The sequence below is a fragment of the Rhinatrema bivittatum genome, chromosome 8 (genome assembly GCF_901001135.1).
Source record: "Rhinatrema bivittatum chromosome 8, aRhiBiv1.1, whole genome shotgun sequence".
Taxonomy (NCBI): Eukaryota; Metazoa; Chordata; class Amphibia; order Gymnophiona; family Rhinatrematidae; genus Rhinatrema; species Rhinatrema bivittatum.
In genome coordinates this window covers 192,456,788-192,481,063 of record NC_042622.1, presented here as the reverse complement: position 1 = coordinate 192,481,063, position 24,276 = coordinate 192,456,788, and the positions used below count along the sequence as shown (strand labels likewise).

Here is a 24,276-nt window from a genome sequence, read left to right as displayed (position 1 = left end):
CTGATGCGCACACTCTCTCTTTCTCCCTCACAGACACATTATAGGCCGAATTTTCAAATTGCCGTGCCATTAGCCACTGTCCCGGGGAATCACGTGCCGGCAGCTAGCCAGTGCACGCAAACTACTTCTGCTCGGGAGGAGTAGTAAGTCGCGCGCATGTTATAAAATCGGTGTGTCCATGTGCGTGCACCGGGAATCATGCGCACATGGACACGTGCGCGCTCTTTTTAAAATCTACCCCTGTGTGTGTGTGTGTGTGCGTGCGTGCCTGTGAGAGCCTATATCTGACACGTACGCTCTCACAAGCACGCCCACAGGCTCTCACACGGATACACACGCGTGCACAAGCTGCACACAGATACACACGCATGCACAAGCTGCACACAGATACACACGCATGCACAGAGAGGCTCACAGACAGAGAAACACACACACACATGCAGACAAGCCCACACACACTCAGCCTCCTCTTCTCTTTGGGTGGTGGGATGAGCCACACCAAGGCCTGCCAGCCTCCTCCTGATTTCGGGCTGTGGTAGGATGAACTCCATCTTCCCGCTTTGGGGGGGGGGGGAGAAGTGGAAGCTGTGTGCGCCTGCAGGAAATGTTGTGTGTGTGCACAGATGCACATTAGAGGAAACTCTGGATGGGCCTCTTCTTACTTTTGGCTGCCAGTGAGTTGGGCTCCGCAAGCGGCCCCATAGCCTCTCTTGCTGCTGCTGCTGCTCTCCCAGATGTGCACAGGTGTTGCGCTAGGCCCGCACATTACTGTAAATAGGTTCTTTGGTAATTACTATTAATGTAGTGGTCACGGAGCCTATTAATTACTCTATAGGTCTTCCGGGTGTTTATTACTAATTCATGTTTGTTAGTGTCAGGAATGACATGAAGTTTTTTTTATCCATAAAGCCAGTTATGTTGTAGGAAGCTAGGTTTAAAAAAAAAAAAAAAAAAAATCAAACGGCAGAAGTCGGGATATTCCTCCCCTCTGCACCTGCTCTCCCACCACCTGTCCCCTGAACCCCGAACACCTGCCTTGTCAAATGAACAGGAAAGCAAATAAAATTATGTTAAGCAGAGAGGTCCGGCAAACCCCACATTGGATTCCTGTCCTTAGACCCATGACCTCGCAAGGATTTTGTCTGTGGGCGGGAGACCCTGCGTATTAAGATGCTTTGGGTGGCAAGAGGGAATCCAAGTTCTAATTAAAATTTACGAGCTCTTTCCTTGGAGGACGGACTGTCGGCTGCAAGTCTAAATTAAAGATTTGCCAGATATGTTATTGCATTCATTTTCATTTGCATCAGGGTCCAGGGCTGGTGATGGTTGGGATTCAGCATGACTGAGAGGATCCCGCACTGATGGATGCACTGAATTATAATTTAAGTCCCAATTATTTTTCCCTTCCCCTTCCTCTCTCCCAAGTGTGTTTATATCTTTTTACTTTCCTGCTTTTTAGCTCGAATGTGTTTGTGTTAATTTAGCTTGACGTGGGATCAGTAGCAGTCGTATGAAAGACTGGATAGGCATCCCATTGATGTTCATTTACTTACCATCTTGGGAACCTTCCCAAACTTGAAATGGACGTTACCAGTCAGTGTTAATATGCCATTTACGGATTTTAAACTACCAGCCTGCATGTTTTAGGTTATACTGAAAGAATTCTGCTCTGCTACTATAGGGGCGGGCAAATATCTGAATGATTTATTCTTATTATCTTGTATGACCTGGTAAACTTCCTCCTGCTCCTTTGTACTTACAGCTTAGTCGGAACTAGGGCTGGAACCACACTGGGGATTTTTCTCCCAGTTCTCTATTCCCCCTCTCCAAATTCCCAACATACCTAGCCTGGTCATTAGAGCGCCTGACCTGGGCCGGGATCCATGCAATCACGGGTTCTGAATCCCACCACCAGGTGTTATTCTTAAGCAATGACCATAACTCCCTTTGTCCCAGGGACTGGGAACACTGTCCCCACAGTGTTATTATCATTAACAATAATAATAATAAAAATAATAATAAAATGTATTGCTCACTCACGCCACCATTTGTGATGGGTTACATAAAAACATTCTCAATTTATAATAGCATTAAAGAAATCAATGATCAGATCATCCTCAGATGAACATCATCACGAGAAAACGTAGGTAATAATAAATCTAAGGCCATGAATAAACGTTTCGTACCCTGAGCACTGAAAAGCCTGTCCGAATAACTTAGCCTTCGTCGTTTCTTAAAGGACTTATGACATAAAATAAAACGTAACTCCCCTGGAAGCGCATTCCTCTGCTGACTTGGCTGCGTTTCATGTCTCACAACCCTTCCTGGTCATGGGTTATTTCACTATTAATAAATGTCTTATGGCCATCCAGTCGGAGGCTGTGAACCGCAGTCATGTTACGTGCCCCAGACCACAGGCTTGATGATATATCCCAGGGCCAGAGAACAGTGACACCATTAAAGTAATTTACTATGATGGTTTTAGTTACCTTCTAGGAGAAAATGTTTGATTTTTTTTTTAACCTTTACATTTATAAAGACAGATTTTGTTTCCATTGACCTTGTCAGTCTGTTTTTAAACATCCTGTTTCTTTCCTACATGAATATATTTTCCCAAACCGAAAGGTTAATTCTCCCCTCTAGCCTTTTAAAAAGCAGTTGGGCAGCATGCGATCTGACTAAAAAGCCAGACATAGAAGGTGGTGATTTTAAAGATTTTATGCTTACAAACACTGACAGCATATCAGCTAAGGTATCCTCGGTTTTAAAATAATTTTCAGTAGTAACACATGTTAATTGCTGACGCAATATGCTGCATTTAATTTTGTGGCATGTCAGATTTAATTATCCTGCCTAAGCAGCCATCATTCTCAATCACTGGAGATAATGATAGAGGGTAAATGTTGCAATGTGAGGTTTATGTACTAAACATTTTTCCAATAGATGCAAAATGGGGGGGGGTGAACCTTTTGTAGTACATCTGAAAAAAATTGCAGTTAGTGCATTTTGTTAAGCGAGAGTTTTAATATCATACATATGACTGATCATCATCATCATATGCAGACAGTAAAAGATGAAAAAGAACGTCCAGCTGCACCTCAACATGTTGCGTGTACATATTGCATCCTATGAGCTTTCTTAGCACTCCACAAGTATTAGCATTAAATCTGAGCAGTTGAGATGTAGCCAACATTCCTGAAAAAGTAAGGTCCATTCCTATCCATGGTACATGCAAAACAAACCCATTTGGAGATACCGGCCCTTGACAGAGCAACTTGTATGAGATCAGTTCATTGCAAGTGAGCGTGCATGTGCCCGATAGACGAAGCATGTGCAGTGCAGATTTTCTGCTGGGTCACGTCAGGTCGCCAACCTGAAGTCATTTTGGACTCTGGCAAATTGCTGCCTTTTCCCCATTGCGGCTGAGGTGGAAGGTAGAGGCTACAGGTGGCCTCAACCTTTTTTTTTTTTTTTTTACTTAGAAAATCACCACTGAACTGCAGGATCTTGTGCACCCTAATGCGGGGGGGAGGGAGAATACTGGTTACCCTTCACATTGGAAAACTTAATTTCACCACAAGAATAAGCAGGGACAGTAAAATATGGGGAGTATTCACCAGGGCTTTTGGGGAGAATGCAGCCGAGATCTGTTTTTTTAGGGTAATGTAAATATGCAGATTAGTCTGGTTGTTAGGCCAGATGTATCCAAGGAATATTCATTACGATTATCCTGAACACCAGATCTGTTTTGAGCCCTTCAAGGACTGAATGTGAATATTCCTTAAAAGGTATGGAGCTCAGTATTTTATGGCAGATTATTTTCCCTGCACCTCCAGAGTGCAGACCAGACACAAATTGAGATTAATAGTTATCAGGAACCTATGGCCGAAAACCAACGTGGCTGTTTGTATGAGCGAGGCCTTGCAAATGCATTGTTTTGTTTTGTTTCGTTTAAAAATTTTTTTTTTAATGTGTTGAGTTTGCTGTGGTGTATAAATAACAAATATTGACCTCATCCAAGTGTCAGAAAACGTGATATTTGGATGAACAGATCATGGAAGTGTTCGTTTTAACCGGCCCCTGTGGGTCTGCTCACTCGGATTTGTTGCAGACTGACCTGATGACGAGAAGATGAACTCTTCACAGCTGTTCAGTCACAGATCCGTTAAAATGTTTGTTTATTTTCAGGCTGTATCGGCCTTGTTGATTTATTTCAAGTTTAGTTCATACTGTGCACCGTCTTCAGAGGAGAACTGTTAAGCTGCTACTGAACTCTTGATTATGTTCTGCTCCTCTAATATGTTGTACCTTGCCTTAAGTGAATTTCTTATTCAAAAAGGCAGGTAATAATGCCAAATAATAAACAAATAAAGCAGGGGTGGCCAACTCCGGTCCTGAAGAACCATAACCGGGCCAGGTTTTCGGGATATCCTTAGAGATAGATTTGCATACAGTGGAGGCAGGGCATGCAAATCTCTCCCTTGCTTATTCATTGAAAGTCTGAAAAACAGGCCTGTTTATGGCTCTCAAAGACAGGAGTTGGCCACCCCTGAAATAAAGTTAGTTAATCCAAAAAAATGTATCGCCTACAACTTGTCTGTTGACTTTTAATTATGAATACACATAAACAGAAAAACCGTGAAAAGTTGTATTTACGCAGTAACATAGTAATGTAGTAAATGACAGAAAAAGCCAAATGTCCTATCCAGAATGTGGCTGCCTGCACGATATCTCTCCTTACCCAGGATAGTCTTTTTGGTTTTTTTTGTTTGTTTTCTTCATTGCTATTCTGTCATCATGGATAGAATTATGTGCCTTACCAGCTGACCTAGTTCACAGAACCTTACCAGTGATACAGGATGTGGTCAAGGTTAATAGTATAGTTGGGTTTTTGAAAGGTTTGGATGAGTTTCTAAAGGATAGGCCCATAATTTATTATGCCATGGAGATATGGGGCTTGTTACCTCTTGCTTCTGGGAGTTTGCCGTAGGGAAGGGATCTCCCAATTAGGATCTGTCAAATATTTCTAAGTGACTTAGATTGGCCAGAGACAGGATGTTGAGAACATAAGAACATGCCATACTGGGTCAGACCAGGGGTCCATCAAGCCCAGCATCCTGTTTCCAACAGAGGCCAAACCAGGCTACAAGTGCCTGGCAAGTTCCCAAACACTAAGTTTATCCCATGTTACTGTTGCTAGTAATAGCAGTGGCTATTTTCTAAGTCAACTTAATTAATAGCAGGTAATGGACTTCTCCTCCAAAAACTTATCCAATCCTTTTTTAAACACAGCTACACTAACTGCACTAACCAGATCCCCTGGCAACAAATTCCAGAGTTTAATTGTGCGTTGAGTGAAAAAGAACTTTCTCTGATTAGTTTTAAATGTGCCACATGCTAACTTCATGGAGTGCCCCCTAGTCCTTCTATTATCTGAAAATGTAAATAACCGATTCACATTTACCCGTTCTAGACCTCTCATGATTTTAAAGACCTCTATCATATCCCCCCTCAGCTGTCTCTTCTCCAAGCTGAACAGTCCTACCCTCTTTATCTTTCCTCATAGGGGAGCTGTTCCATTCCCTTTATCATTTTGGTCGCTCTTCTCTGTACCTTCTCCATCACAACTATATCTTTTTTGAGATGCGGCAACCAGAATTGTACGTAGTATTCAAGGTGCGATCTCACCATGGAGCAATACAGAATCATTATGACATTTTCCGTTTTATTCACCATTCTCTTTCTAATAATTCCCAACATTCTGTTTGCTTTTTTGACTGCCGCAGTACACTGAACCAACGATTTCAATGTGTTATCCACTATGACGCCTAGATCTCTTTCATGGGTGGTAATTCCTAATATGGAACCTAATAATATGTAACTATAGAATGGGTTATTTTTCCCTATATGCATCATCTTGCACTTATACACATTAAATTTCATCTGCCATTTGGATGCCCAATTTTCCAGTCTCACAAGGTCTTCCTGCAATTTATTATTTATTTATTTATTTATTTATTTATTTATTTGTTGAGTTTTATATACTGTCATTCGGTAAAGCCATCATAACGGTTTACAAAATTTAAATTGTAACTCTCTTAACAACTGTGCAAAAGTATAACAATGTGCATATTAAACAGAGGTTAAACCTTTCAAGTCCAGAAAGTATCATTATGTGGGAGGAGGAGGGTTTGTTTGTTCTGGTTGGAGAGAAGTTATTTTGAGGTTTTTGGATGAAAGTTCGATTGGGAGTTAGGATGTTCAGAAGTATGAAGGTCAGTGTAGAATTTGCGAAACAGCATTGTTTTTAGGTCTTTTTTGAATGTTTTGAGGTTGAGTTGGGTTCTCAGATCTTTTAGTAGGGAGTTCCAAAATTTAGGGGAGGCAATGGAAAAGGCTCTTTCTCTTGTTGTTGTCAGATGCACATCTCTGATGGGGGGGATGTTTAAGCATCCTGAGTTGTTTGAACATAGGTTTCTTTGAGGATTCTGGGGGGTTATGTTTAAACCATTTAGTCCTTGATGATCATTGTTTAGAATTTTATGAATGATGGTCATTGATTTATGTTCGATACGTGCTTTAATTGGGAGCCAATGAAGTGAGATCAATATGGGCGTTATGTGTTCATTTCTCTTTATTTATTTTATTTATTTAAAATCTTTTCTACAGAATCTGGAGCGGTTTGAGGTTTGAATAAGGTATTCCAATTAGTAAGGAGTTGCAGTAGTCGAAGGTGGAGAAAATGAGTAGTTGTAAGACAGTTCTGAAATCTTAATGGTTAAGAAACGGTTTTAAATGTGTTAGGGTTAGAAGTCTGTGATATCCTTCTTTAGTTTTATTTGATATGTGGTTCTTGAATGAAAGTTCTTTATCACTGATAATTCCGAGGTTCCTGGTGTGGGTGGTGGGGAGTATAGAGTTCATTTGTTTGTCAAGTAAAGGCAGGGGTGATTTAACTACTCTGAATAATTTTGTATCATCTGCAAATTTGATTACCTCACTCATCGTATACCTTCCCAGATCATATATAAATATATTGAAAAGTTTGGATCCCAATACAGATCCCTGAGGCACTCCACTGCCCACTCCCTTCCACTGAGAAAATTGTCCATTTAATCCTACTATCTGTTTCCTGTCTTTTAGCCAGTTTGTAATCCATGAAAGGACATCGCCAACTATCACATGACTTTTTACTTTTCCTAGAAGCCTCTCACGAGGAACTTTGTCAAATGCCTTCTGAAAATCCAAATACACTACATCTACCGGTTCACCTTTATCTACATGTTTATTAATTCCTTCAAAAAAGTGAAGCTGATTTGTGAGGCAAGACTTGAGCTCAGTAGATTATTGATCTGACCTGCATGGTGGTGGTTATTTCCTTATTCCTCCCAGATTTGGTGCGACTTATGTGCCCCTGACATAATATCAGTAGAAGATAAAATGTGACCTCCTCTAAACCTGAAAATGATATTGCTTTACAAATGACAATTTTTGTAGCTGGATCCTTTGGGATGAAAATTCTATACACTCAATTTGGCTTTGTGGGAAAGGGTGAGATCTAGTATGATGTGGCTTACCCGTGACTAGTGTACAAACAGTAAATTCTTCACAGCTCTGTGTAGATGATTTTCCAACTGTGAAATGAAGTTTCAAACTTTACGTGCATAAAAATGTACTCGCATACTCTGTATTTTAGAAGTTGAAAATACAGTGTTAATTTCATTTATGCATGAATGTATTAAAATTGGCCAACTTACACACATGTTGGGATTTACATTAGTAAGTCATACTTTATTTTCCTGTGTAAAATATGCACATGTATATTTTTAAAATAGGTAGGAAAAGTCCATGCATTCAATACTGTTGAGCTTGGCGGCTCGCAGTCTCCTGCTTATGTGGCTGGCCTCTGCGATCTCCCCAGCTCCGACATGCCACTTTCCTAGGTGCGCGCATGCCCACTTACCCTTCTTAAAGGGCCAGTGGTGGGAATGGCTGCCTGGTGCCCATTGTTGACATCACCACCCTAGGACTATTTCAGGCTGGCTGTTATGAACCCTCCTGTAGCGGTGCTACAGGAGGCTCCTTACCTCTTCCTGGAGGCCGCTCCAAGCCAGGGTCTCGACTGCGAACTGTCCAGTATGTGCTCCAGGGCCTGGGAGGCCTCGATGTCCTGGGGCCTGCCTGAGGCTGCTTGTGCCTGCATGGACTTCCTGGTGTGAGCCACGCCCTTCCCCTAGGGGCCGGCCCGCAGCACTTCTCTGTAGTACTTCTCCATAGTTATAGGGCCAGCTAGGTGTGGGCCTGCCAAACTCCTCCCAGGCAGTCGCCGGTCTGCAGCCCTATAAAAGGACTTCAACTTCAATCTGTCTTTGCCTTGCATCATCGTGACTTCCCTCTGGAGGCTCCTGCCTGCCAGAGCTTTGTAAGGTCTTTCGTTCTTCGGGGAGCTCCTCGTCTCGTCTACTTTTATACTACGTCTTCATGTCCTGATGTTCTGCCATGATCTTCCTTATCCTGATGTGTCCGCCTGCCAGGATGTTCTTCCCTGTGTCTTTGTCTGGTGCTCCTGAGCCTTCTGTTCCTGCAGAGCCGTGGTTCCCGGATGGTGTATGCCCGAGATTGGTGCAGTCTGCAGGTGGGATTGGTCCCTGCACTCCGGAGCCTCCGTTCCCGCCAGCCTTAGAGGGAGCTTCGGGTGACACCGGCTTCGTCATTGGAGTCCCTCTTTGCCTGGACCTTCCCTGAGCTGTCCCGTTCTCCTCGTGGTCCGTGACCAGCCTGCAAGGGCTGTGTAGGGTGCGCAGTGGGACAGGTGGTCTGCGACTCAGTCCCGCGGGTGGCCTGAGTAGGGTGCCCTGAGAGACAGTGCCAATGTCCTCCTGCCTTATGTCTTGTCCTGTTTGGATCAAGTTCCTCGTCATGCCCATGATGCTGTCGCATCAGCCAAGTGTCTTCGTTAAGGATGCCGTCACATCAACTAAGTGTTTTGTCAGCGATGCCGTCGCATCGACCATAGTCCTGTTTTCGTGTCAAGGCCTCCGTCTGCCCTCAACCTCAGGCCAGGCCTGCTGCTCCAATGCCGATCAAGCGGCAGGTCCGAAAGGGCTCGGAACAGTCAGAGGACCGTTCCCCTACCAACATCACATGTTGTTGGCTCTGGGAGCTTGCAGGCCTGGCAGAGGGTAAGACAGTGTTCAGCCATGCAGAGCTACCGTCAACCCTCGGCTCGGCCCTGAAGGTCTGGGCCCAGGCTGAGGCCCAAGGGCACACTAAACACCCCCGTTCTCAACACTGGCTCCAGCCTCCAGTCCTTGCCTTGGCAATGGGTCGACTCCTTCAGGAGTAGTGGATTGCCTGCGTTCCTGACTTGATTCTTGGATCCTGCTAGCCATGGTTCCTGAGTCTGTGTCTCCTGTCCATGGTTCCCTTGTCTGGTTGTCCTTGGAGTTGCTCCTCAGTGGTCGGTTCCTCTCATTTGTCTTCAGTGTCTTTGTGCCCCTGTGGTCCTCATCTTTCTCTTCTTTGTCTTCCTTGTGGATTGATCTTCTGATTTTGACTCTGGACTGGACCTTGTCATTGCTTGTTCTCCACCTGCCTTGACCACCACCTGGACATAGACCTTGCTTCTTGCTGCCTGCCTCCAACCATGGCCTGGACACTGCTGTCTACTTATTTATTTATTTATTTATTTATTTAGAACATTTATATACCGTTTCACCAATACATGAATGACCGAAACGGTTTACAATAATTTTTCTAAAAATAAAAGTAAATTAAATTAAATTGACATAAATTAAATAAAATTAAAATTAAAATAAAATATAAAAGAATAAAAAGTACAATTAACATCATGATCAATATCAACAAAATATATTATGATAGAATAACTTTAACTACTATCTTACAAATAAGAAATAGAAATAACAAATAATAATTGAAACCTAATTAACTGATGTTGCTTTGTTCCACCTGCCTCAAGATCAACTTGACCCAAGCCGTCCTTCCGCTTGTCCTTCAGTGTTCTGGCCTGCAGCGTTTCCACCATCACAGAGGCCCCCACCTAAGACTAGCTGGCCCTGGCACCCGAGGGCTTAACCTAAGGGGAACATGGGCTCGTACTGGTGAAATTCCAGTTGGGCCTCTGCTTCTGCCTGCTCCACCTGCCAATGGTGGGGACCTCTGGGGCTCCTCCGCACAGGGTAGTGCCAACTCCCCCTCAGCCCAAGGGTCCACTACCATAATAAATGCATTGATATATATGGTTTTAATGCATTGCATGCATTCACGTATAATCATAGACATGCATACATTACAGGGTAAAAATACACATATTTTCTAATACAAGTACATGTGATATGTGCAAGTTATAAAATACTGTCGTAAAACTATGCATGGCCATATACATGTATATATGCCACTAAGTGTAGTTGTTTTAACGTTATCTTCCCTGGGTCTTGTTAGTCTTCAAGATATATTCATTGATGATACAAGTAAGATAAGAGCCTTGGTGCAGCTCTTCATTTGTTGGCCCTCTGGACATCAACACTGCCAACTCCTTTCAGGTCCTCAGTTCCTACAGGGCTACTGCCACCTCCTGCTCTGAATCCTTTCTAGATATTTCCTGGTTGAGTAATCATAGTGCTTCTTAGTCTCAAGTTGTGACCCAGCCAGGGACCAGAGCTTCCAGTGATGCATCCCATGCTGGGCCAGTTGTGATTGCTGGGCCCTGGTGCACACCACATCAGCTGCACCAATGCAAGTCCTGATCCATGCTGGATCACATTTTGAGACCAAGAAGCATTGTGGTTCCTTATCCAGAAAAATCAAAAGTAGCAAAGAGGACAGAAAGACTGTGGTTGCAAAATAATTTAACAATAATGTATGGCATATAAACTGATTTACATTTAATCTTTTGAGGTGTTGAAACTCCTGAATGGAAAAGTCTGGGAACTAAATTATCTAATGCTCTTTCATATAAAGAACAGCTCTAGATAATTCAACCTATTACTATAGGTTTGGGCAGTACTAGTTGCTGTATTGATCCTCAGGAAAAATTGGATTCTTTGCTGGTTGATATATGTAATTGGAATAAAACAAGAATAACCAATCAGTAATGTAGTAGTTGATGTCAGCAGGAAAAGCTTAACTGGCCCATCTAGTCTGACAAGTGATAAATTGCTGGAGGACCTTGCTAGACTGGATAATTTGGTGTCCAAATGGCAGATGAAATTTAATGTGGACAAGGGCAAGGTGATGCATATAGGGAAAAATAACCCATGCAGTATCTACACGATGTTAGTTTTCCATGGAGGTAATCTTCAAAGGAGTTACGTGCATAAATGTAACATACTGTCGCAGCAAGTGTACTTGAGCAAATCCTATGGACTATTCAATGGCATATATTGTAGCAATTTTTAAAAGTCTACTTACTCAAGTAAAGTGCGTGTACATGAGTAAAACCCAGTTTTCCATATGTAAATGCTTTTTAAAATTGGGCCCAATATTAGGAGTTACAACCCAGGAAAAAGATGTAGGCATCATAGTGGATAATGCATTGAAATAGTCAGCTCAGTGTGCTGCGGCAGTCAAAAAAGCAAACAGAATATTAGGAATTATTAGGAAGGGAATGGTTAATAAAACGGAAAATGTCATAATGTCTCTTTATCGCTCCATGGTGAGACAGCACCTTGAATACTGTGTGCAGTTCTGGTCACTACCTCTCAAAAAAGATATAGTTGCACTGGAGAAGTTACAGAGAAGGGCAACCAAAATGATAAAGGGGATGGAATAGCTCCCCTATGAGGAAAGGCTGAAGAGGTTAGGGCTTTTCAGCTTGGAGAAGAGACAGCTGAGAGGGATATGATAGAGGTGTTTAAAATCATGAGAGGTCTAGAACGGGTAAATGTGAATAGGTGATCTACTCTTTCAGATAATAGAAGGACTAGAGGGCACTCCATGAAATTAGCAAGTAGCAGATTTAAAACAAATCAGAGAAAATTCTTTTTCACTTAATGCACAATTTAGTTCTGGAATTTATTGGAAGAGGATGTGATTAAGGCTGTTAGTATAGCTGGGTTTAAAAAAGGTTTGGACAAGTTCCTAGGGGAGACATTCATAAACTGCTATTAATCATGTTGACTTAGGGAATTATTATTTCTAGCATCAGTAGCATGGATTCTCCTTAATGTTTGGGTACTTGCCAGGTATTTGTATCCTGGATTGGCCACTGTTGGAAATAGGATGCCTGGCCTGATGGACCCTCAATACAGACCCAGTAAGGTAACTTCTTATGTTTTTATCCCTGGCCATGCTATGTCCCAGCTGTACGTATAAGTTTTGAAACCTTTGTTTAAAATTACCTTCAGATTAGGCAGGATGTTTTATGAATGTTGCCTGTGGTGGCAAGAGCACCATGTGTTGTTTGACTTTGCGTTTCTCATGTTGCCACAGCTTGATTTTCAGCTACTGTATTGGCAAGAATTTCACCTCCCTTTCATTTGCATTTTTTATTTAATATTGCGATGCAGTGAAATGTGAGTTTGCTATTCATGGCCCCCGGCAAGGTCTCTGCACTATTTCATTAACTTTAATGTATGGTAAATTGTTTAATTTACTACTTTTGTTAAAATAAATAAAATAAAATAAAAAATCATGCCTAAGGAGTGTGTTGTTCCTAAGACAGCAGCAGAAAAAAAACCCCAAACCTAACAGTAATTAATTACTTAAATTTTTCTCATTCCAATGCAAAAATATAAAGATGCAAATCCAATGTCCCTGTATTGTTTTGTTTACATGGCAGTTCCCTCTGGCTCCTTTGAGCTTCCAACTCCACTGGAACCAGGGCTGGGATCCTGGTGCTGGGATCCTTCATTCGCCACTTCCTGGACTTATTCTAGTCCAGCCTTGGCAGAGACAAAGGCCCACACTCCAGGACTCCTCCTGGATTCGTGCAATCATGGGCCCCTGAATCCGGCTATTCGGTGTCACCTTTGCACCATGCCAGACTCGGGAGCTCTGGGTGCTGTCTCTGCAGTGCCAATGACCAATGCAGGGAGAAAAGGACTTAGCTGGGGCTTGAGATCCGGTACCTCCCAAAGTTTGAAAGCGTTTGTTGGTAACTTACACCACCCTACATATCATCATTCTTTTTTGCTTGCTGTTAAAAAAAATAGATGTTACTTTTCAGCTGGTTGAGTTGCAAAGCCATGTAGTGAGTTGCCACAGCTTCCATTCTCTAGTGCAGGTATCTAGGAGCCATCTGGGTTGTGGAGAAAATGACAATTATTTACAAATTGTGATACCCTCCATCAGAAAAAACATACAAATCATGATGATATGGTGTGTTTGGATTTTCAGAAGGCATTGGACAAAGCCCTCTCTCCCTTCCTCCCAAGAGACTCCTCAGGAAATTACAAAGTCATGTGATAGGGGGCAGTGTTCTGTTGTCTACTGGTATCCGGTTAAAGGGTCAGAAACAGAAGGCAGGATTAGATGGTCAGTTTTGCAAATGGAGAAAGGTCATCAGTGGAGTACCACAGGGTTCAGTACTGTTTAACATATTCATAAATGATCTGGAAAAGGGATTGACAAGTTAGGTGATCTAATTTACAGATGACAAAAGATTATTCAAATTTTCTAAAACAGCAGTGGTTCGCGAAGGACTGCAGACGGACCTTGTGAAACTAGGAGACTGAGCAACTGACTGGTAGATGCAATTTAATGTGGAAAAGTGCAAAATGATGCACGTAGGGAAAACTAATCCCAGCTCCAGGTACACAATGCTGGTTTCTGTATTGGGAGTCGCTACCTAGAGCAAGGACTTTGTGTAGCATCAGTCAAAAAAGCAAATAGAAGGTTAGGAAGGAATGATCTGAAAAGGAATAGAGAATAAAACAGAAAATATAACAATGCCTTTGTATCGATCCATGGTGTGACTATGCCTTGAGTGTTTTGTGCAGTTCTGGTAGCCCCCATCTCAAAAAAGACACAGCGGAACTGTCCAAAACCTGATCCCAATAACCAAATCCCTCACAAAAACACTGAAGTTCTGGGACAAATGTCTCCAAGATATCAACGACCTCCTTACTACCTTAAACCTTGTTTTTAACAAGTCTAAGACAGAAATGCTCTTTATATCTCTCAACCACAACGATAACCCACATTCAATCCACACCAACACCTTGGCCAGCCAAGCAAGAGACCTTGGGGTTATAATTGATAACCAGTTAAATTTTAAAAAGTTCATCACCAACACAACCAAAGACTGCTTCTTCAAACTTCAGGTACTAAAAAGACTCAAACCACTCCTGTACTTTCAAGACTTCAGATCGGTACTCCAGGCCATTATATTCTCCAAATTAGACTACTGTAATTCGATTCTGCTAGGCCTTCCCGCCTCTACCACCAAACCGCTTCAGATGCTACAAAATTCGGCCTCCAGAATTTTAACAAACTCCAACAGAAGAGACCACATCACACCCATCCTGAAAAACCTGCACTGGCTCCCTGTAAAATTTAGAATTCTATACAAGTGTCTCACCATCATCCATAAAGCTATTTACAACAGAACACCCATTGATACCACTCACGCTGCACTCCTCTTCTAGACCCATTAGAGAAGCCTACAAGGGCTCGCTACACCCTCCCCCAGCCAAATCCACTCACCTCTCATCCACCAAAGATCGAGCCTTCTCGACAGCGGCACCAACCATCTGGAACGCCATGCCCCCCGACCTTAGACAAGAACCTTGCATTCTGTTATTCAGAAAGAAACTCAAAACGTGGCTATTTCTACAAGCCTTCCCTGAGCTATGACCTCCCTGAGCCTTCCCTGAGCTATGACCTCCCCAACCACAATGACTGTCACTGTTTTTTATGGTTGCAATGTAAACCGGAGTGAAATTAACTCTGTTATTTGAACTTCGGTATAGAAAAGTTATAAATAAACAAATAAATAAATAAATAACTTCATGGTCCTCCAGTCAATGTACCCCAGCCCTGACATGGCCTCTGACTCCATATTAGTTATTTCCGAGTTCTAAGACCTGATACTATTTAGTCATGAATATACGATATTATTACAGTCCTGAGTATATAATCTTATTTATATATTTGATAGTATTCAGCCCTGAGTTCAGATTATTGTTAATCCTGAGTATATTACCAGATATTATTTATCTCTGAGTTACCCATGCCTTTGGCTCTTCCTCCTCCCAGTTCGAGTGCCCCTGTTTTATTGTAACTTTTATCACTTTTCGCCTATTGTTCAGGTTGATGTTAATGTTATTGCACCATTGTTTCTTGTAAACCGATATGATATGATTGGGATCATGAATGTCGGTATAAAAAAAAAAAAGCTCTAAATAAATAAATAAATAGAAAAAGTGCAGAGGAGAGTGACAAAAATGATAAAGGGGATGAAACATCACTCCTATGATGAGAAGCTATGAAGTTTAGGGCTCTTTAGCTTGGAGAAGAGATGACTGAAATGGGACGTGATAGAAGTTTATAAAATCACGAGTGAGGTGGAATGGGTAAATAAAGGATGAATATTTACCCTTTCAAATAATACTAAAACAAGGGGAAACTCCATGAAACTAACAACCAGCAGATTCAAAACAAATTGTAGAAAGCACTTTTTCACTCAGTGCACTATCATGCTGTGGAGTCTGTTGCTAGAGGATGTGATCAAGGCGGCTAGCACCATGGGGTTTAAAAAAGGTTTGGACAAGTTCCTAGAAGAAAAGTCTATAATGCATGTTAGCCACATAGATTAAAGGAAGCCATTGCTATCCCTGAGAGTGAGTCACAGGAAATAGATCTACTTTACGGGATCTGCTGGGTACTCGTGACCTGGACTGGCCACTGTCTAGGACACAATTCTGGGCTTCATGGACCTTGGTCTGACCCAGCATCTGTTCTTGTGTTCAAAAATTATGATGTACATGAGCTTTGGAGACCACAGCTAGGGTCTGTGGTTTTGCACCTGGGATTGGGGTTTGGCAGTCTAGGTAGGCCAAATTAGTTCAATCTGTCATAGTCCAGAACAATAATAGGAATGGTGGCTGGAAGGTTGCAGTATTGCATACATACCATCCTTCAGTCTCAAGAGTAGAGGCAAGAGGAGAAGTAGGGAGCACAAAACAAAGGGTGGAGAAAGAAAGCATAGCCTAGCACAGACCGGCAACTCCAGTCTTTGAGTGTTGCAAGCTTTTCAAGATATCCAGAATTAATGTTCATGAATTACATTTACATGCACTGCCTCCGTTGCATACAAATGCATCTCATGCACATTCAGTTGTGGATATCCTAAAAACCCAACCAACTTGTGACACTCTAGGATAATAGTTGCCCATCTCTAGCATAACTGGAAGCAATAGGTTCACCAGATTGGTACCAACAAGCTACAACGCACTAGGAAAGTGTGTTGGCAAGTTGATGATGACCAGATATTGACCAGCAAGCTCATGTAGCTCTAGAAAGCTGGTTGTTTATTTTTATGACTGTCCAGATTATTATGAAGTTTGGTGGTAAGATACAGTTGGGGGATATGGGGGGTGGGTGGCAGAGGAAGTGGTTCTGTATATTGGACTGGGGATGGGATCTTGTATGGTCATGAGGGCTGGATTTAAAAGGACAATGCCTATAGGTAGAGAACTCGGGGCAATGGTTTCCATCCTCCTCCTCCCCTTGAATATCAGAGAGCAGCAGGGGGAATCCAATTTTTTGGACATTTCAGAATTTGATGGCCAAGAAACATGAATATGTTGCCTATGCCTAAATCCGGCCCTGATTATCAACTATCTTATGATGGGGAGAACCTATGAGGAAGCAGTCAAAAGCTAACAGAGCAGTGATGTCCTGTAAGTGGTCAAGCATCTACAGCTGGAATATATCTCTGCAGTGTGGACAGGGATAACTAGGCACATTGGATGGGCCAACTAGTCTTTTTTTCTGCTGGTGTCAATGTCTACATTACTATTTATAACATCTTTTAATTTGGTTACTCTTGCGTTAGTCCAATTACAGGTATCAATCAACAAAGAATCCAGTTTTTCCTGAGGACCCTCAGACCACAGATCCTTTTGGAACCCAGTACACATTCACTGAGTCCAGCCAGTGGGTGTAACCACTGAGCAATGGCTGAGACTCTCTCCTCCAGAGAATCTGTGAATGCTGCCTCCATGGCTAACCAAGGAAACTGAAGACTTACTCCTGGCAGCATGTAGCTGAGCTACTGGCCTGGTCCTAATTTCCTTCTTTTTTGAAGGCAAAAGCAGTGCAGTCATGAAAGCACATGTACAGCAAGGTCGTTGGATAGTTTTTCTGTTGCTCCAAAAAATCCATCTCAACCTGCAACAAATCCACCTGAGACTGGTGAGCAAATAACTGCCGTGTTTGAGGATTTGAGCTGAAATCAGAACATGAGTTTGACACATAGTGTCACTTGAGGGATTCTAAAGACAGTGTGTCATTTTGTAAGTGCAGAAGTGTGAAAATGAATTAGCCAGGACCCTGTCGTTGAGTTGCAATTCTAGCATTTATTGAGTTACTCTTCAGTCCTACTTCTGTGGTGGATTTTTTCGTTAGCAGTAAATTGAACTTTGTCTTGCAACAAGAAGATATTGTGCACAAGCTGCCCTTTCCCTTGATTTTTCAAGCTCATTGGGAGTGAGTGGGGTACGGTGGGGCTGGCGTGAGAAATGTGGGAAAGAGGCTGGGAAGCCATCAGGAAGACTGAACTCTGTCTCCAAACTGGATAGCCTGAGAACAAATTCGTTGTTAGGACACTTCCATCAGAGAAGTTGTCTGTTAGGGTTTTTAGCTTGCTGTTATATTTATAAAAAATATATAGAAGCAGGGCTTGCTTTCTGACGACATGTGGTTACATGAACTGCTATTTAAACCCTCATGTGACTTCCTGGAATGTCTTGATGACCTAAAGGTGAATTTTCAAAAGTTGCTTGCCTAAAAATCAGCATGTCCGTGTGCATGCTGTTTTAGAAACCTCCAAAATGCACGCATAAGTCAGGGTCTGCGAGTAAATTTGCACATGTAAAAAAAAAGGAGCAGGCCAGGGGCTTTCTTGGGTGGCACCAATATTTACATGAGTAAATTGTTACTTTATAAGAAATTTACGCGTGTTAATTTTGCAACTTACTCACATATATTTACACCTGCTCTTTATCTGGAGTAAGTGATCATAAAGTCTTAAAAGTGAAATTGGGAGAGTTGGGGTTGAAGAGTCAAGAAGGTCTCGATGACCTGCAAATGAACTGGGCAAGCTGGTAGACTAATTGATAAAACTGGTAATTTGATTGCCACGCGCATGTTAGAAAATATCCCGATTTACGTGCATGAAAGCCAACTTAACAGGGGGCAAATGCATGTAAATTATGATGGAATAATCCCACAAATACATTTTTGAAGTTAGATGTAAAAATTTGCAACTATGGCAGTTGTGCGCTACTTATCCATATAAAGTCTGATTTATCCAGCTAAATAGAGGCTTTGTTGCTACTTAGCTAGATAAATCCTGAAAGCAGCATTCATCCAGATAAATTTCAACTTATCCAGCTAAGTAGCAGATTTTATATGCACGTGTGTGTTTCAGGGTACATTTGCACATATTTTATAATTTGTGTGTATCATATACGCTCAGGTTATACAATACAGGAGTAGATTTTTGCATGCCCATAAACACCTATATGGGCCACGAGTGCAGCTGTTTGGAAGTTATTTATTATTTATTAATTTTGATGAATCTTCCCAGGTTGTAGAACTGAGTTGTGACACATGTTTTACGCCTCATCTCTAGGAAATGGAGAGAAGTCAAGTTCCCACTCAAGGAACTTCCTGAGGGGAGTGCTCCCACTCCCTAATAAATGTAAACGGTCCTGCGGTGCCTTCACTAGGTCTGTGATGCGTTGAGGATGCGTTGAGGATGTCAGAGTAGTGTCTTGGACAATACCATTTGCTATGGTATTTCCCTTAAGGAGTGACCACAGTGGTTCAGTCCTGAACTGGCTTAGAGTAACTCAAGGATTTTCTATTCAGAAGGGTAGAAGCAGAGGGAAAGGGAAGTCCAGTCTCGCATTTCTCTGACTGAAGGTTAAGAGTCAGGAACATAAGAACATAAGAAATTGCCATAATGGGTCAGACCAAGGGTCCATCAAACCCAGCATCCTGTTTCCAACAGAGGCCAAACCAGGCCACAAGAACCTGGCAAGTACCCAAACACCAAGAAGATCCCATGCTACTGATGCGATTAAAAGCAGTGGCTACTCCTTAAGTCAACTTGATTAATAGCAGTTAATGGACTTCTCCTCCAAGAACTTATCCAAACCATTTTTTAACCCAGCTACACTAACTGCACTAACCACATCCTCTGGCAACAAATTCCAGAGCTTAATTGTGCGTTGAGTGAAAAAGAATTTTCTCCGATTAGTCTTAAATGTGCTACTTACTAACTTCATGGAATGCCCCCTAGTCCTTCTATTATCAGAAAGTGTAAATAACTGATTCACATCTACTCATTCAAGACCTCTCATGATCTTAAAGACCTCTATCATATCCCCCCTCAGCTTTCTCTTCTCCAAGCTGAACAGCCCTAACCTCTTCAGCCTTTCCTCATAGGGGAGCTGTTCCATCCCCTTTATCATTTTGGTTGCCCTTCTCTGTACTTTCTCTATCGCAACTATATTTTTTTGAGATGCGGCGACCAGAATTGTACACAGTATTCAAAGTGCGGTCTCACCATGGAGCGATACAGAGGCATTATGACATTTTCTGTTTTATTAACCATTCCCTTCCTAATAATTCCCAACATTCTGTTTGCTGCAGCACACTGAGCCGATGATTTCAAAAGTATTATCCACTATGATGCCTAGATCTTTTTCCTGGGTCGTAGCTCCTAATATGGAACCTAACATCGTGTAACTACAGCAAGGGTTATTTTTCCATATAAGCAACACCTTGCACTTGTCCACATTAAATTTCATCTGTCATTTGGATGCCCAATCTTCCAGTCTTGCAAGGTCCTCCTGTAATGTATCACAATCCGCTTGTGATTTAACTACTCTGAATAATTTTGTATCATATGTAAATATGATAACCTCACTCGTCGTATTCCTTTCCAGATTATTTATAAATATATTGAAAAGCACCGGTCCAAGTACAGATCCCTGAGGCACTCCACTGTTTACCCTTTTCCACTGAGAAAATTGACCATTTAATCCTACTCTGTTTCCTGTCTTTATTCAGTTTGTAATCCACGAAAGGACATCACTTCCTATCCATGACATTTTAGTTTTCTTAGAAGCCTCTCATGAGGAACTTTGTCAAATGTCTTCTGAAAATCCAAATACACTACATCTACCGGTTCACTTTTATCCACATGTTTATTAACCCCTTCAAAAAAATGAAGCAGATTTGTTCGGCAAGTCTTCCCTTGGGTAAAGAGACAGATATCTTTATACAAGCTTGTATAAAGATATCTGTCTCTGTCCAATAAAGAGTCCAGATCGGACATTCGGCTTCTAATTTTGTATTGTTGCCTCCACGGCTTGGTTAGATAGCCTCCCTTGCTGTTTCATCAGTCCTTCCCTTGGGTAAATCCATGTTGACTGTGTTCCATTAAACCATGTCTTTCTATATGCTCTACGATTTTGATCTTTAGAATAGTTTCCACTATTTTTCCCGGCACTGAAGTCAGACTCACTGGTCTATAGTTTCCCGGATCGCCCCTGGTGCCCTTTTTAAATATTGGGGTTACATTGGCCACCCTCAGTCTTCAGGTTCAATGGATGATTTTAATGATAGGTTACAAATTTTAATTAATAGATCAGAAATTTCATTTTTGAGATCCTTCAGTACCCTAGGATGCATACCATCCGGTCCAGGTGATTTGCTACTCTTTAGTTTGTCAATCTGGTCTACTACATCTTCCAGGTTCACAGAGATTTGGTTCAGTTTGTCAGGCTCATCACCCTTGAAAACCATCTCCGGAACTGGTATCTCCCCAACATCCTCATTAGTAAACACGGAAGCAAAGAATTCATTTAGTCTTTCTGCAGTGGCCTTATCTTCCCTAAGAGCCCCTTTAACCCCTCGGTCATCTAACGGTCCAACCAACTCCCTCACAGGTTTCTTGCTTCAGATATATTTTAAAAAGTTTTTATTATGAGTTTTTGCTTCTACGGCCAACTTCATTTCAAATTCTTTCTTCACCTGTCTTAGCAATGTTTTATACTGAGAGAAAGCAATCTTCTGCTCTCATGGGTGGCTCGCGGGAATGACGGCTACTGCCTGGAGATAATACCCTTATTCAATAAACACACATGGTTAATGCGACTCCAACATTGCTCTAAGCTTCAATGGCAAGAGGAAAAGTGGAAAAAAGGATTTGCATTCACAAAAAAGCGGGAGTAGCTTGCTTGTTACAGTGTTTACTACCCCAAACCAAATAAGCCTGATACTTCACTTTCAACAGCATAGCTCTCCGCTTCAACGGCAGGGGAGAAAGACTGATACTTCACACATATCCAGCATAGCTCTCTGCTTCAACGGCAGGGGAGAAAGTCTGATACTTCACTTTCAATGCATATCCAGCATAACTCTCTGCTTCAACGGCAGGGGAATGAAGAAAAATGGATCTATATATAGACAACAACCAACAAGGACTGAATTACATAGTCTGGGTAAACAAATAAGCATGGGTGTAGCTTGCTTATTGCGGCGATTACTACCCCTAACTAATTAAGCTAGATATTTTACTTAGATGCAGTTCCAACACTGCTCTCTACATCAATGGTGGGGGTGGAAGGGAAATAGAACCAAAAGGTTACTAGGAGCCAAGACTAACAGATAAGTATGAGAAAAAAAAAGTGCGAAGCTTGCTGGGCAGACGGATGGGCCGTTTGGTCTTCTTTTGCCGTCATTTCTATGTTTCTATATGTTTCTATGTGAGAGTGTGGCATTTGGGAATGGATAAAAATCTACCTTTGTCCCTATTGCTCCATAGGCCACACAGACCGTCCCCTTTGGTGGCACTTCACTCTAAGTAATTGCTTCTCCCCCCAGTGGGAAGGAAAATATCCCTGATCTGTGGGAGTAAACCTCTCACATTGGGCCTATCTGCCTATGAAGTGAGGGGAAAGACTACCCTGATCTGAGTTCATGGCAAACAAGGGTTTCCATTGGAACCGGTGAGAAGAGGGGTGTTAGGTGCCTGTCTGGAGAAGGAGTGAGCCACCCATCCAGTGCTCTGTTTCCAGAAATCCAGGAGTCTATTGGAGTCCAGGAGGAGGAGAGAAAAGGTGCAGGAGAGACTCAAGCATTTGGAACAATGAGGTATGACAAGGATCCTTGGTAGGAGTCCAGCATCTATCCATTGGGGTCCTTAAACCCCAGAGAAAAGGAATGAAGGGTTCCCAGGAGGGTGCAGCAGCAAAGATCAGTAACCCCCATGATATCTCTACCTATTTTTGTATTGCTGCCAAAGACACTAAATTGCCACTTTTGGCAACTTGCACAAATTTTTCAGTAAATGCTTTTTATTTTTGAAGCATCATACCTTTGTGAAATGTTTCCTTGGACTTGTCTATCAAATGCCTTGGGCCTTGAAGGTTAATCTTCTCCGCTCTCCCCCCCCCCCCCCCCCCTTTTCAGAGAATCCACATCAAGGTTGGGAGAGTAAGTCAAAGCCTCAGCCCCGGTATTGAGTGTGTCCTGCTTGCACCAGGAAGGGGCGGCTACATAAATACACAAGCATTGGAAAGCCTAAGGTAGACGGCATTAAAACTCCCTTTCCAGATTTGGGTGGTTCCAGCATGTGTGTGTTTCGGGGTACATTTGCACATATTTTATAACCTGTGTGCATCATATACGTTTTTAGGTGCACCGCCAACCTTGCTCTCGTAGCACCAACGGTGAAGGGGGGAGGAGGAACTCTTAGGGAAAGAGCTGAATACCTACTAACAAGGTGTAATGCATTCATTACTAAAGGAAGGGAGAACTCGGGGGAGGGGGGGGGGGAAAGGTGAGCTTATTGAGAGGGGCTTTGATGGTCAAGGAGAACCAAGAAAAGAAAATGCTCCAACGGAAGCCAAGAGAAAGGTTTGTTCCTTGTTCTATAACCCATCTGCTCTTTTGCAGTTTTAACATTCAATTTTGCTCACTTTGGGGGCGAGGGTGGGATTCACTGTGTATGAGGGCCTAGCTATTTTTGAAAATATTTGTCTTTCCACCCACTGCTTCCTTCTTTTTTTTTTTTCTTTTTTTTTGCATTTTTCTTCTTCTTTGGATATTCAGCAAAATACCTGCTTTAATAACAGATATTTAGGCGTGCACTGGGCAAACAGAGAGAAAAGTAAGAGTACATTCAGAGGTGACTGGCAGTGATCCTTATTCCATGAAGATTTTCCAGTCATAGACTGGGATAAAGAAAGGCCTTTTGAAAAAAGGCCCTTTGTCATGTCATTTCTGTTTTCGTTATTTCCCTTTTTGTTGCGTTAGTATTTACACTTCATGATTTATCTAAGAAAATGGCGAATATTCCCTCTGTAATTATTATTTTTTTTAAAGAATACATAATAAACCAGAAAATTAAAAACTGAGTGTGTTTGTGATCTCACTAGAACCTACAACATTGTAAAATTCTTCTGTAATTACTTGGTCATTTTTCCTTTAAAATGCTCTCAGTTCCTAGTGTCACATAAATGAGATATTGTGGCATTCGCATGTTTTATTTTGAGGCTCTTGCAGCTCCATTAACTTGTGGTAACAGGAGGCAAACTTTTAACTGGTATCGTTTGCATGCAAACCAAGCAGTGATGGCTGAATATTTTGTTTTCTTTGAAATAATTATTAAAAAGAGTAATAAAGTTTTCAAATTTTACTGCAGCAAATGGAGAAGAGACTTGATGCCTAGGCAATGTACTTTTCTGCTTTTGTGACACTGGAGGAGACCACTGGAGATAGTTGGATGGGGTCCTATTTTTAGTAGGGATGTGAATCGTTTTCCATATCGTCTTAACGATAGAAATCGTGTGGCAGGGCAAGAAAATCGTCTTAGGCACGATTTTTTAGTTAAAAAATCGTTAAAAATCGTTTTTTCCGATTAGTGCGCACTAACTCGAGTTAGTGCGCACTAACTGGGAGTTAGTGCGCACTAACTGAAAATGATACAATTTGACACTTTTCAGGTCAGTTAAGGTCAGTTTAGGAATGAATATGTATTCCTATTGGCTGCCCTCTTATTTATTCATGTTACCAAGT

The 24,276-nt window shown here is 42.0% G+C and overlaps 1 protein-coding gene across 4 annotated transcripts in view; it reads left to right on the top strand.

Annotated features, from left to right (window-relative positions):
* The window catches only part of CALN1 (calneuron 1), a 230,474-nt gene that overhangs the window by 181,942 nt on the left and 24,256 nt on the right, over window positions 1–24,276 (top strand). The window lies entirely within an intron of this gene.